General features: G+C 39.1%; 1 pseudogene; it reads right to left on the bottom strand.

The window, feature by feature from the left end:
• Positions 1–1806: 1806 nt before the first annotated feature.
• Positions 1807–13865, bottom strand: LOC108719592 (annotated as a pseudogene).
• Between the last annotated feature and the right edge of the window lie 237 nt (positions 13866–14102).

Genomic DNA, 14102 nt, shown 5'->3' with positions numbered 1-14102 from the left:
TCAACTAGAGAATAATGAAGCATTTGGCATGTATTCTTTGCAGAGAGAGAAGCATTCTGTATTCCAGTTCTTTTGATTTTCTCTACATTCCATGGCTGAAACAATCACTAGAAGCCTATTGTCATTACCTAAATACACATCTCATGTATAAACAGGCCTGTTTACTTAATACAGGTTTTAAAAACCTCATTCAACTTCAGTTCATTATGGTAAGCAAAGTCTGTAAAAAAAAAAAAAAAAAAAAAAAAAAAAAAAAATTATAAAAAGTATCTGACAAGTATGCAAATAAAACTTGTCAGATTTGGGATGTCCATTACTCTGCACAGGCAACTATTGGGCTTATTCAACAGAAATACAAAATGTTTAGAAACAAGTACTCAATGTGCAAATCTAAATGTTGCGGCGCACTTCCAGGGCCAAATGATCGCTTCCGTTTTCAGTTAAAAGAATCTCCTTTATTTGTTACATCAGTAAAAGAATGGACTAGTTATTTTAACTGAAAACGGAATCGATCATTTGGCCCTGGAACATTTTGATTTGCAGTGAATGATTGTCCCCTTGGCGACGGACTCGGGGCGGCAGCACCTGGGTCACAACATTGAAAGGGTAAGCCCATCCTTGTGTATTTATATGTAAGAATAAGGGCTGCTGAAGCTGGTGGCACGGGCAGATTCACCTGTGATAACAAACAAAAGTAGGGTTTGGGGCACATTGCACCCGAACCACCACGCTTAAACGTTGAGCAACCTTCGGCCATATTAAGTATTATAACAAATAGGATTGGGAGACATTGACCCTAACATTGAAAGTCTCTACAAGGGTGTGGGGTTATATACCTGTATATATATGAGTAAAAGTATTCAATGTGCAAAGTATTGGAAATGCCCTGTCTATGGCAGTCACCGCTCACAAACTCCAAAGGAAGCATTACAGCAGAAACTTGAATTACTTAATTCGTTATGAACCCTTAATTATGGTTACTGCTCCGTAAAAAAAATATATATAATTTTTATATATATATATATATATATATATAAAAAAAACTACTGATCTTTACTGATTTAACAAAAACGGTCTAATTCATTTAGTCCCTGCTTCCAATTTGCATAGTAAATGGGAGATTTTTGTAGGATGGTGTCAGACAGAACACATCCGATCACTATTGGAAGTGATAGCATGGGACTGGTAGATAAAGCGGATGTGTAAACTACATGGGAGTGTTGCCATCCCACGCAAGCCGCTTGAATGTGAATGCTGTGTCTGCATCTGACAAGATACACACTCTGAGTCTGAAGTTACTTTTCATTGAAATACATCGACTAGTCAGATGCATGAACAAAACACACCATCTGACTTTGATCTGAATTAATATTGGAGATCAGATTTTGTAAATTCTCATGCTGTTTCATGACAAATTTATGTGGGTCAGATAAAATCTAACCCACAAAATCTGATCAAAATTTCCTGTGTAGTTTAGCCCTTGCAGCTCAGTACTGCCACTTGATTGGTTAAAGACAGATCCTAGCATAGGCTTCCATGGTGTTTTGTAGCTGGACACATGCTCTGGTGGGAATTGGCAAATTGAACCTGAGAATCAAGTTTGTAAAGCTGCATAGATACAAAATATGTGAGACGCTTGATTTGGCACATTTTCTTATTTACCATAGATTAATAACTAGGTTCAAATGTGCTCTGTATAATATCACCCCAAGAGGGGTAATATAATACCGTCAGGTTAGACACACACACACACACACACACACACACAACGACAAACAAAACGTTCAGTTTACAAAAGGGGTACTGTTTAAAAAATGTATTTCCATAATTCATACAGCATAACAATTATCCATAGCACAGTCTTGTTCAGCAGCTGGCTGTATAATGGGGCTGACAAACCTAATTTTTTCCACGCTCATGCCTATTGAAATCTCTGGGTTAATATGTTAGTTCCTGCTTTGGGAATGGAGTAGGTTGGGTGAGAAGCAGCTTTACATGTGCTGTGATAGCACAAACTGGCCTTTTCATGAAATCCTTCCTTAGATGAGCGTCTAGTCAACAAACGGAGGCTCTTTTCAAATAGCTTTAATTTTCCTGATGAAATGTACATAGATAACTTTGATTTAAATCATAAACTCCCAGTGATTATTATTAACACCAGGCAGCACTCCTGCACGCCTAAAAACGTGTCCATGCTGGTGTATTTTTGTAGATACCATCGTCTGTATTATATTTTTCTACTGAAATACCCTGGGCTGGTGCAGTTTTTAGTGAACAGGTGCACCAGCGAGGGCATTAGGTAAGTGATTATAATCAGTGGGGGGTAGCATTCTGCCATCCCCCAGTGATTATACCTTTAGTTCTCCTTTAAACTCCTAGGGATTATCTACGTTATGGAAATTAAAATGGAAGATAATTAGGAAAGGGCCCCAAAAAGTAAGTAAAAATAATTTAAAAATCCATAAGTCATTCTGTTTTTGGTTACCAGGGTCAATAGCCTCAAAAACTAGACAGAATTTTTAGTCTGAAGTTGGGAAGATGCACAACACAAAAGCTTTTAGGCGAATAATTAAAACAAAACATTAACAATAAAACCATGAAGAGCTGTTGTTTAGTTGCTTAGTTTTCTCCCTTATACATGTACTTGCAATACAGGAGGAAGTACTATACCTGCTTTATAAGAAGAGCGAACTAAAGGAATCCTAATTCATTGCCTGTTTTTTCCCTGAGCTTAAACTTCTCTGGCGTGACGTACTCCTCGACCTGCAAAATATTAAGCCATTATCAATCATCTTAATGGCAATCTATTTCTTTTGTGATTTGTGTTCTACAGATGGAACAGGCTATAAAGGAACTGTTCACCTTCCAACACTTTTTTCCAGTTCAGTTGTTTTCAGATAGATCACCAGAAATAAAGACTTTTTCCAATTTCTTTCTATTTTCTATGTGTGACTGTTTTTCTATATTACAGGCAGCTGGTAGAATTGATACAATAGTTGCTAATACTCCAGAGATGCTGCTGAGAAATGTATCAACTAAGGTGATTATTTATTAAACTCCGAATGCCAAAAACCTGAATAACACTATAAAAAAGGGGGGAATAATAAATAAGGGGGGAAAACCTGTGCGCATTTGGTTGGAGTATTTTTCAGAAAATAATGAAATAAATTCGGACTTTGATAAAATCTTGCAAAATGTTAACAGTTTAGAATCTGCACCTGAATTATTGAGATGCCAGACTTAAACACCAGAGACACAAAGATTAAACTTTAAACTTAGATTTTGGAAAAACTGTAAAAAACAGAAAATGGAAAAGCAACAGAAAAAAAGTCTTTATTTCTGGAGAACAATTTTGGAAGGTGAACAACCCCTTTAAGTGTGCATTGTGGCCCAAACCTCTTGGTTTGACACAAATACACTCTCTCACTTGGGTTTTATTAGGGATTCGGTTCAGGATTCAGCCTTTTCAGCAGGATTCGGCTGAATTGAAATCAATTTGCATATGCAAATCAGGGGTGGGAAAGGAAATCAGGTGATTTTTTGTCACAAAACAAGGAAGGAAAATATTTTTCCCCCACTGTTTCCTTTCTTGCCCCTAATATGCATATGCAAATTAGGATATTCGGCAGAATCTTTTACTAAGCATTCAGGGATTCGAATCCAAAATAGTGGTATAATAGGTATTATATATACAGAAAGTTTAAGCGATTGATCGAAGGATTTTCATTCGACCAAAATATAAACTTCGGTAGCTTTAATTTGGCGAAGTATGAAGTCAAAGTTTTTTTTAAGAGACAGTACTTCGATTATCGCATGGTCAAACGATTTTTACTTCGAATCGTTCGAATCATTTGATTCGATCGAATTCGACCAATTCGATGATCGAAGTACCCAAAAAAGTACTTTGAATATTTTTTGATTCAAACTATTCACTCGAGCTTAGTAAACCTGCCTCTAACACTAGACAATTATTGTAGACTTGCCAATAGTTCAGCAAGCAGTAAATAATCTTGACAAGATTCATAATAAAGGGATGGGCACCTTGAGATGACGTTTTGTTGGCTGCATGTACTGACCAAAGGTCAAACAATCCACACCCGCTTCTCGCAGTGCTGGAAAATAAAGCAGCAGCTCAGCTTTGTATGGAAATGCTCCGCTTATTATTCTTGCTATGTAACACACATTGTAGAAAGTGTCTTCATTAATTATTTTGTATAGTTTTTAAATTATTTGCCTTCTTCCTCTGACTCTTTCCAGCTTTCAAATGGGGGTCACTGACTCCACCTAATAAACAAATGCTCTGTAAGGCTACAAATGTATTGTATTGAATTATTTTTTATTCCTCATCTTTCTATCCAGACCCACTCCTATTCATATTCCAGTCTCTTAACAAATCAATGCATGGTTGCTATGGTAATTTGGACCCTAGCAACCATATTACAGAAATTGCAAACTGGAGAGCTGCTGAATATCTGAAAAACCATAAATAATAAAAAATGAAAACCAATTGCAAATTGTCTCAGAATATCACTCTCTACATCATACTAAAAGTTCATGTAAAGATGAACAACCCCTTTAAAGGAGAAACAAACCTTTTACCAAAAAAAAAACCCTACCCCCCACCCAACGTAGACACCCCTCTTTCCTACCCCCCAGCCTAGATCGCCCCCCCCCCCGGAATAATGCCCCTAAGTTTTGCTTATCCCTCGGTGCAGATTCAGGAAGTTCACGCCAGCCATCTTCCGGGTCTTTAGTAAGCTAAGACTGGCGAAGTGGCGCATGCGCAGTTGGAGAAATGTGCCAGTTTGCGACATCTGCGCATGAGCCAAAATGGACGGAAATTGCCGAAGCGATGGAAGAAGACACGAAGACCCAGAAGTTGGCTGCAGTGAACTGCGATCCCTGAATCTGCACAGAGGGGTAAGTAAAAAGTTAGAGGCATTTCCCTGGGGGGGAAAGGAGGGAGGGAGTTCTACGTGGGGTGGGGGGGTAGGGGTTTTTTTGGTAATGGGTTTGTTTCTCCTTTAAGTTACTCACCCTTGAGTCAAGATCAACACTGACTGGAGCAATATCCTCCCCAACATCTGAATAACCAGATTCCATCCAGTTACTGACCTTTCATTGTGGAGTAGACTTGCTCGTCTGTTTCGCCTAAGGCAAGCATTATGGATGTTTTGGATATTAGATCAGGCCGTACATTTTTGGCGTGTTTTAGAACATTTAGTGACTGGTCAAAATTCGCTCTAGGATCACGTACATACCTAATGAATTTAAAAAAAAAAAATGCTATTAGCTGGGGTTTTTTTGAAGCAATCAGCTTGAAATGAACAATTTACCTATGATACATAAGTATTAGTGTTTGCAAAAAGTACATAGGCTGCCATCTGGTGGCAGTCTAACAGCCCAGCAAGAATGGTCCCTAAATATTTCTTGGACAGGATTATACTGCCATTTCTCAAAACTTGCATTATTCGGGTGGTTTGTTATTATTAAGACCATCTGTTTTATTGTCTTCTGACAGCAATGACATTTTTAAGGGAAAATAAACCGCATACCTAACCCTTACTTATTATGCATCTATAATCAACTTGTCATTTAGTTAATCTCAGCCTCCTCAGTGAGTCCATCTCACCTACTGATCCAATACGAGGTGTGTCTGCCCCACCAGTATGTGCACTTGCCTGCATGAAAACCGCTATGGAGGGAAATACACCTGCACATCAAGACTTACCTTTGCAGTGCTGGCACAGTCTCCACATTGTGGGCATAAACATCCAAGCCAGACATGGCTACAGTCTCCACTGCCTTCAGGTTCCCTCTAAAATCTGGTGTGAGGCATTCAATGAGAATTGTTTGGTTTCTGTGTATAAAGAAATACATAAAACACTCCATATTTCTGCAGTGTATATACACTCATTTGAATGGCCTGCACTATATAGTGGATAATGTACCTTACTGTAGTTTATAAAGATATTATAAGTAACCAAGGAGTTATGTGACCATATAAAAGCACAAACCTCTCGGCCCCTTTAGGCCAAGGGCACCTGCAATGGATCATCTACTTTCCTCTTACTGCATTTTGTGTTCCTTTAGCTCCATTGACAGACAAGCTGTCGGCCTGTGTGCAGCAACACTGAGCGAATACTGGTGTGAAAATATAAACTTTTGCATTTCTGTGAAAATATCCACTCAATGTAGCTCTACACAATCCAACACTGTGCATGTGACTGGGGCTACAGGGAGGAGCAAATGACAGCAGATCCACCTTCCTCTGCCTGCATACAAAACACAGACGGGTGAATTATACACTCCACGTGTCCTTGCCATTTCTGGCTGAAGCAGTAGTGAATAAGAGACAGAGTTCAGCTACTGCACCATCTCCACTTTGTTTGCCTCCACTTTGCCTAAAGCTGGCAATAGCCGCAAATATACTATCGTATGAAACTGAGGTGCTGTCCAATTTGTACTTCCCGCCTTGTATGGCCCTCCATTGAAGTCTAGTTGCTTTGATTGCTTACCTACGTGTAATCTTCATAAAGTATCAGAACTGAGATTAACTGGCATTGTTCACATCCTCAGTTTCCGAATATAAAAGGCCTGCATTTTCACACTTGTAATCCCATGTATTGTTCACACTTGTAAGGACCTCTATTGTTCACACCTGTAATATCCTGCATTGATCACATCTCATACAGACTGTAGGAGAAGCACTGCCATTGTGTCACTGTACATAGTACAGTATGTACTGTTCATTTTAGAGTGGTCCTGATAGGTCTCCTATCCTGCTCTGCCTGTTTTACCCTATCTGTGTGTGCCAGACTCTGCCTGCCCTATACTCCCTGTGTGTGCCATACTCTGCCCTCTCTATGCTCCCTGGGTGTGCCGTACTCTGCCCTCTCTATGCTCCCTGGGTGTGCCGTACTCTGTCCCATCTATGCTCCTTGGGTGTGCCGTACTCTGACTGCGTGTGCCGTACTCTGCCTGTGGGAGGTGAACCTGGTGTTACAATTTGGAAATAGTTGTTAGTGGATCCTTAAAGTGTTTAATCATGTACTGGGTGTTGCTGTGCTATCCACAAGCGAGGATGAGGTTTATAGATTTAAGGATATGACTTAATAAACTTTTTTCACATGAGTAATATCCCTGCAGTGAACGCCAACTTTTTAGTTTTTTTCGTGTGCAACCACCATTAATATGGGTAACATTTTTTTGTGATAACATGGGGTGTGATTTAAAAGTGAGAGTGGTCAACACTGGCTTCCATTATTGGCCCTCCACCATATACACTAGAAAAATTCCGGCCCTTGGTGCCACAGAAATTGGACAGCACTGAATTAGGCAATTATTTGAGGGTAAAATGCATTGTTCTATAATGTGACCAGATCTAAGAAAGGGAATTGAAATAGTAACCAGAAATGCTGCATTATTTCCCTGTATCATATAACTGTACTATTCTATTCCCAGCTACTGGAGCGCTGTACAGAGAGACACAGTACTGTTACATTGCACTGAAATTGGCGACTGTGCTTCTTCTATGGATGAACCAAATAAATCATACTAACTGCACGATAACTTACACTGACCTACAGTGTCACGCACAATAACTGCTAAATCCTTCTTAACTAATGTATTAGCATTCTAGCATTCCTGCTGTTTTGGCCAAATCCATAGCCTTGCATTTATCAATAATTAACATAATTTGGCTGCTGAGCTCTCCAGTTTATTCACATCACAATGACATGTGTAAACCACTGCACAAAGCACAACGTTTTGCACAACTAAGAATCAAACTGACTACAAGTTTATATATGAATAAGCAACATTATTCTCCAGGGCACTAGAGCTTATTAAAAGGTTAACTTTACTTTAAACTACTGACAGCTGTGAGTCCCAAAGTTGATAATAAGACCCCAAATGCACTGCACTTACATGTTAAAATACAGGAATCTATCCCCCCACCATCTCATAATTTTTCAATGGGTCTAGCAACTTTAAAAAACAATGTAAACAATTAAAATTGAAAAAAAATATACATTTTGCTTCCCATTAGCTTAACCCGTTAACTTGGCAGCTTTTAGATGCCGAACCTTTACATTCGAGTTTTTCACGCATAATAGATTGCAAATAAACTTAAATCACAATAAAAACGTTGATAAATCTGCCTCTTAATATTAGAATCCTGGGTTAAATATCATCAGGTTCTAGTCCTATAACAAGTTCAGTTCTTGTGAAACAGAAGAATCCTTTTCCAGTTTCCCATAAGGCTTACACCAAATCAATTGCATTTTGTCCTACTAAACCTATGGTTAATATTTGCCAAACCATCTTTCATTCCAGAAAAACGGACTCAAAAAAAATCGACATCCCTTTAACCTCACAGTGGATTACGAAGACACAGCGCATGCACTTGCCAAAAAAGTTTGTTGTGAGCATGAGAAATAGCCCAAAGCCCAAGCAGGATTTGAAGGGAGACAGAGGAAGTCAACCCATCGGTGCTGTTTTTTTTAAATTACATTCCCTTGCTACAGTAGCAACAAGCTTCAACTTTGAATGTCCTAAACCATAGGTGGTATTAAAGGAGAAATTTTGTGTGAAAAACAAGAATTTACCATTGTATCATACTATTTCAAATATAGAAGGAATGTGCTTAAAAAAGTACAAGTGTTTCAGGCTGATTTTTTGAATATTTCTGCAAAAACACTACTAGTCCCGCACCTGTGTTCCACTTCCTGCTGCCCTGATGGGGAACTGAAGCCTGTCTTTGCTTGTGTGACTGCAGGGCTGTGGTTGGCTGTCCCCCTCCTACTGTGCTACTGGCAGGGACCCTTTATTTTGAAGACTTTGAATTTTGAAGACATTGTTTTTTGGCCAAATGTAAAACCAGCATCATATAGTAAACATTATTGCCTACGAAGTTAGTTTTTTTTTTATATATCCTATATGTCTCCTTTAATAACTGCAGTGATGGCTATGAATATGGTTATATATATTTTTAATCTACAGCAGTTGCAAAATCTCTCCAGTCCATTTATGGTTTCCCATAATCAATGATTCAATATAAATATATAATAATTATACCTACCTCTCTTTTAGCATTGACACTCTTTTTGCAATGTGTTCAGCGGCCCCATCTGAAATATCTAAAGAATTAATCATGTTTTAAAATAAGTCATTGTCTTTATCTTTACTACTTAACAATACTGGGGATGTATTGTCAAAAATTATAATCCCCTTTGCCTTTGGGGAATGAATAGAAGCATTTTTCAAATTGCAAATAATTATTTTTGATGAGCCGGTTTTGAGTTGCTTGTAGTGCAATCAATTCCCTCACATCGCTGCTGATTTGAGAAGCACGCAAAACCTTTACGGCTTGTGGCCGTCTCTTTTGCTTGGCCCATGGCCTCCTCTTCTGCTAGTCCTGCCCACCTACCAATGAAAAACGAGTAGGCAGTCAAGCAACAGTGGAGGTGACGGTGAGGCGCATGCACATCGAGCAGGTGTCTGCAAACAAGACTGCCTACTTGTTTTTCATTGGGAAGTGGCCAGGACTAGCAGAAGAGGCGGCCACGGGCCGTGAAGGTTTTGCTCGCTGCTGAAATGAGCAGAATTGATTGCGCTGCGAGCAACTCAAAATTGGCTCATAAAAAATAATTATTTGCAATTTGAAAAATGCTTCTATTCATTCCCCAAAGGCAAAAGGGGATTATAATTTTTGACCATACATCCCCTTTAAATAGAAAACTGGAACTCAGTGTTTAAATATCATCTGAAGTTTCATTTCCGTGCAATGCATATGGGATTTGTCAGTTTAAAAAATGAAGACTTGCAGATAAAGTAGACTGTCTGCAGAAATATCACCATATTTTCCAGTAAACTTTACAGTCTAAAGGTGGCCATAAACATGCGATGTCGCCAAAGAGCGGATCTCTCCCCGATATGCCCACATTGAAGTCTGCGATATCGGGCTGATCCGATCATGGGCCCTAGGGCCCAGCGATTGGATCACAATGGAGGCCAAACAGCGTTCTGATGCATCAACGAAAAGACGTGGCTGGGATCCAACAGGGTTTTTTAAACCTGCCCGATCGGCATCTGGCCGACTTTTGGCCAGATATTGATTAGAGACACCTGTCGGATGGCCCCACATACGGACCAATAAGCTGCCGGCCTGTCGGCAGGTTTTATCGGCCCGTGTGTGGGGGCCTTTAGAAATCATTGTGAGCCACATAAGCAATAGCGTCGTTCTTGTGGAGCAATTTACACAATGCATACCAACCATCTCGGTCTACTGATGTCAGCACCACATAATCCAGACCCCACTCAGCTATTGCTTTTGCCATATTATATGGCTCATCTGGGTCCAGGGGCGGAGGGTTCCTTGCAGTTTTCACCGAACAGAAACGACAACCTCGGGTACACGTGTCACCCATTAACTGAGGGAGAAGAAGAAAAAAATTTTTGTGAGGTCACAAAACAACTTTGATTTTTGACCACAGAAAAAATTCAAAAAAATCATTTAAACAGTAAATAATACTATAAACAAGTACAGAACTCAACAGAACTTGAAAAATAAAGCAAAACTCTTTTTTTTAAATATTATATATACTTAACACAAATATGAAAAAGACTGTTTTGGGCATATGAAGAGAGTCACAACATGTAACTGAATAAAAGTGCCCATAAAGATACCCCTGAAAATCAGGTGTAATTTGTAAACAAATAACAAGCCAAATGAACATTTCATATCAATATATTGAAATTTCTCACTCACCATTATGGTTGCTGTGGCTGTGCCGTATTCTCCTCCCCCCCAGCACTCCCCAATATTAGGACAAGAGCTTCTTCACACACCTTGATGTTAACAAATGCATAAAGTTGACTATAAAAAGCCTCTCAGGTAACATGACCATCATCAAATAAGCAGCTCTGGGTGCTGGGAATCTAAAATGCAGTGATATTCAGAGGGCAGGCCTTTAAAACAAACTCGTCCACACTCATTGATTTGTGACCTCAGCTGCAGTTGCTATGAGTCTCTCACAGTCCACATGTAATAGAACATCCAGCAAAGTCCACATGTAATAGAACAGAGGCAAGCACACAGACATTTCAGTGAGGAATTACAAAGGGAAGGGATGTGATTCCCCGCTGAAATGCTTGCCTCTGTTTTATTGCAGCTGGCAACCCTGGCATTACTAATCTACTACTTCAGTTGTCATGTGATTTTTTAAGTTGCAACAGACATTGGTGTCATTAGATGGCACCCAGAAAATGATGTATGTCTGTTCTTTGAAATAAGCCAATTACCTGTTTATACATGAATGAAGTGTTCGACTCTGTTCTTAGGTTAACAAATATCTCAAATAATTTTGCCATGGCTGTGCAGTGGAGATCTTGAAAAAACACAAGTTATACAGATATAGTGTGTTTTTTTAAATTAATTTCTGGCACAGATTACCAGAAATCCCTTTGGCTGATCATTAATAGGTCTATAGGTGCACTGCTGGGGACCTCAGATGTTCAAAAACAGTGGGTCAGAACAAATGTGGTGCAAGGGCCATGGATCGTATTGTATTCACTTTTTCTACTGCTTAAAGACTATAACAGGAATGTGCTATGACTTTCTAGTTCAGCCCCGGCCTCCAGGTAGACAGCCCTGGTCTAGTTAAAGGGGTGTTTCAACTTTACGTTAACTTTTAATATAGAATGGTCAATTCTAAGCAACTTTTCAATTGGTCTTCGTTATTTATGTTTTTTTTATAGTTTTTGAATTATTTGCCGTCTTCTTCTGAATCTTTCCAGCTTTCTGAAGGGAGTCACTGACCCCATCTTAAAACAAATGTTATGTAAGGCTACACATTTATCGGTAGTGCCACTTTATCACTTATCTTTCTATTCAGGCCTCTTCTATTTATATTCCAGTCTCTTATTCAAATCAGTGCATGGGTATTAGGGTAATTTAGACCCTAGCAACCAGACAGATGAAATTGCAAACTGAAAAGTTGCTGAATAAAAAGCTAGATAACTCAAAAACCATAAACAATAAAAAATGAAAACCAATTGCATATCACTCTCTACATCATTAAAGGTGAACGACCCCCTTTAACGGGGGACCTGCACTGTCAGGAATTGTGTTTCCTTTCTGAATGCCGATAGTTATAGTATAAGTAGTTCAAAATAGCATAAACTGGGCTTAATATTTTACCACATGCTAATGCTTTCTCTGAAGTTCAACTTCAAATCAAACCCCAAAAAAGCTCTCCTCCTTGCTCTGCAATTTTCCTTTAAGGTCTCCTGCCTGTATCTTGACCCTTCCAACAATCTGACTAAACAATGTATACCTCTTCAAAGATTAATTATATTTCTGATCTTGGCTTTAACCTCCCAGTTTATCCACCCACCTATGTGTAACCACCATTTAGATCTAACGGAAAGATTAGCATACTTACAGTGTGAAGATTTAGGTTTCGCAATGTGTTTTTCAGCTTGTTGTAATTTTTATCCATTGGAATTTCAATCTTCACCCAAGGTGGGAGTCTTAATCTATAATAAGAGAAGAAATCACCATAAAGGAAAACTTAATTTAGTTAAGTGTTCAAAGACTTAAGAGAGTAGCCACTTCAGTTTACTGAAACACAAAAAGGCCATATTTGTTTTCTTAGCAGTACGTTCTTGTATCTACATGACTGAGGAACCATGACACAAATTGCGTGTACCCTCAAATATCCTTCAAGGTGGGAGAGCTTGTGTCCTCCTGGACTAAGAGTGATGGAGGCCCAAATATCTCTCTCTGCCATGTCCCATGTATAGCTGTGAGGGCCCTCTCGAGTAACAAAGAAGGCCACCAACCTTTAGATGCACTCTATATGCTTTTGTAATGCATTTACCACTTCCAGGGATCAGGGACCATATATAAAACTCCTGAAAAGCACCATTTTGCCCACCACTGAATTCTTCTCTAATTATTACCTCTCTTCTTTCAGTCTCTTTAAGTTGCCTTTGTATGTGGCCCAGGAACTCTTACCAGCTAGCTCTCCAGACAGAAAGTCCTGCAGATCAGGTCCATTCTTAATGAGTTCCTTCTTCTCATCTGGCAGACTGCTTAATGTCCTGTACAGAGCGTGGCATTTGGCTAACTACAAAGCAAATTCACAGCAAAAAAAAAAATAACACAGACTTCTGAAGAGAAGAATTGTCATATCTTCATGTCCCTGTTGTTAAGGGAGTACTATATGTTTGTCATCGTTTTCATCACTTGAATTTAAATAATTATACATTTACAAATGTTTGGTTGTTTATAATGTTAATTCTCCAAAGGATTGAATCCCTAATGAAAGTCATGATGGACTTGCGGCTTTTATTTGTGGTATTGCCCTTTTGTTAGCAGTTTTATGGTAATATTTACCAAGACAACCGTTACATGCCCCGAAGTTAGCAAAAGAATAGTAAAAATTATTGGATAATAAAGGATCATGATAATTCCTGTTTTAAGCATAGTACAATTCACAGAACAACTTAGCAGTTCACCGGCTGCTGCTGCGTTTTAGTGGTAAGTCAGCCACACACCATGCTCCACCATTTTGGCAGATCCTTTTTCAACACAAGTCCAATTCCACAAATCCAATTTGTTTAGCTTAGTTGAACAAAGGTGTATACAGGCATACGCTGCCCCTTCAATGCTGTGGGCCAGTTTTAGGGGAATGGGGGGTCCCAACAATGCAGAAAGACTTAAGTGCTCACCTGGGAGTGGGTTATATAAATCAGGGATGTCTGGCCTGCACCAACTGTAGTTGAACTAAAACACAATATGGAGTGAACCACCGGCACACACTCACCTCTTCCTTAATGGTATGACCTGTGCTTAACATGTCAGACAGTCAAAACCCTCCCAGTAATATTAAAAAAACATCACAATAAAGTGTTTACATGCAGAGAAAGCTTTTGCGAGTTTGTTACATGAATGATGTTTTGGGGATACCCCCTTTTTGTCAAACATCATATTGCATTCAGTTAATAAACAAGTAAGTGTTTACCCCGCTTCCAGAAGATCTATCGGGCTGGTACATATTTCTAATAGTCGTACTAGTACACCCAGCAGACCAAGC

Source organism: Xenopus laevis, chromosome 1L, assembly GCF_017654675.1.
Source record: "Xenopus laevis strain J_2021 chromosome 1L, Xenopus_laevis_v10.1, whole genome shotgun sequence".
NCBI lineage: Eukaryota > Metazoa > Chordata > Amphibia > Anura > Pipidae > Xenopus > Xenopus laevis.
Note: the sequence above shows the minus strand (reverse complement) of the source record. Positions and strands in the feature narration are given on the sequence as shown.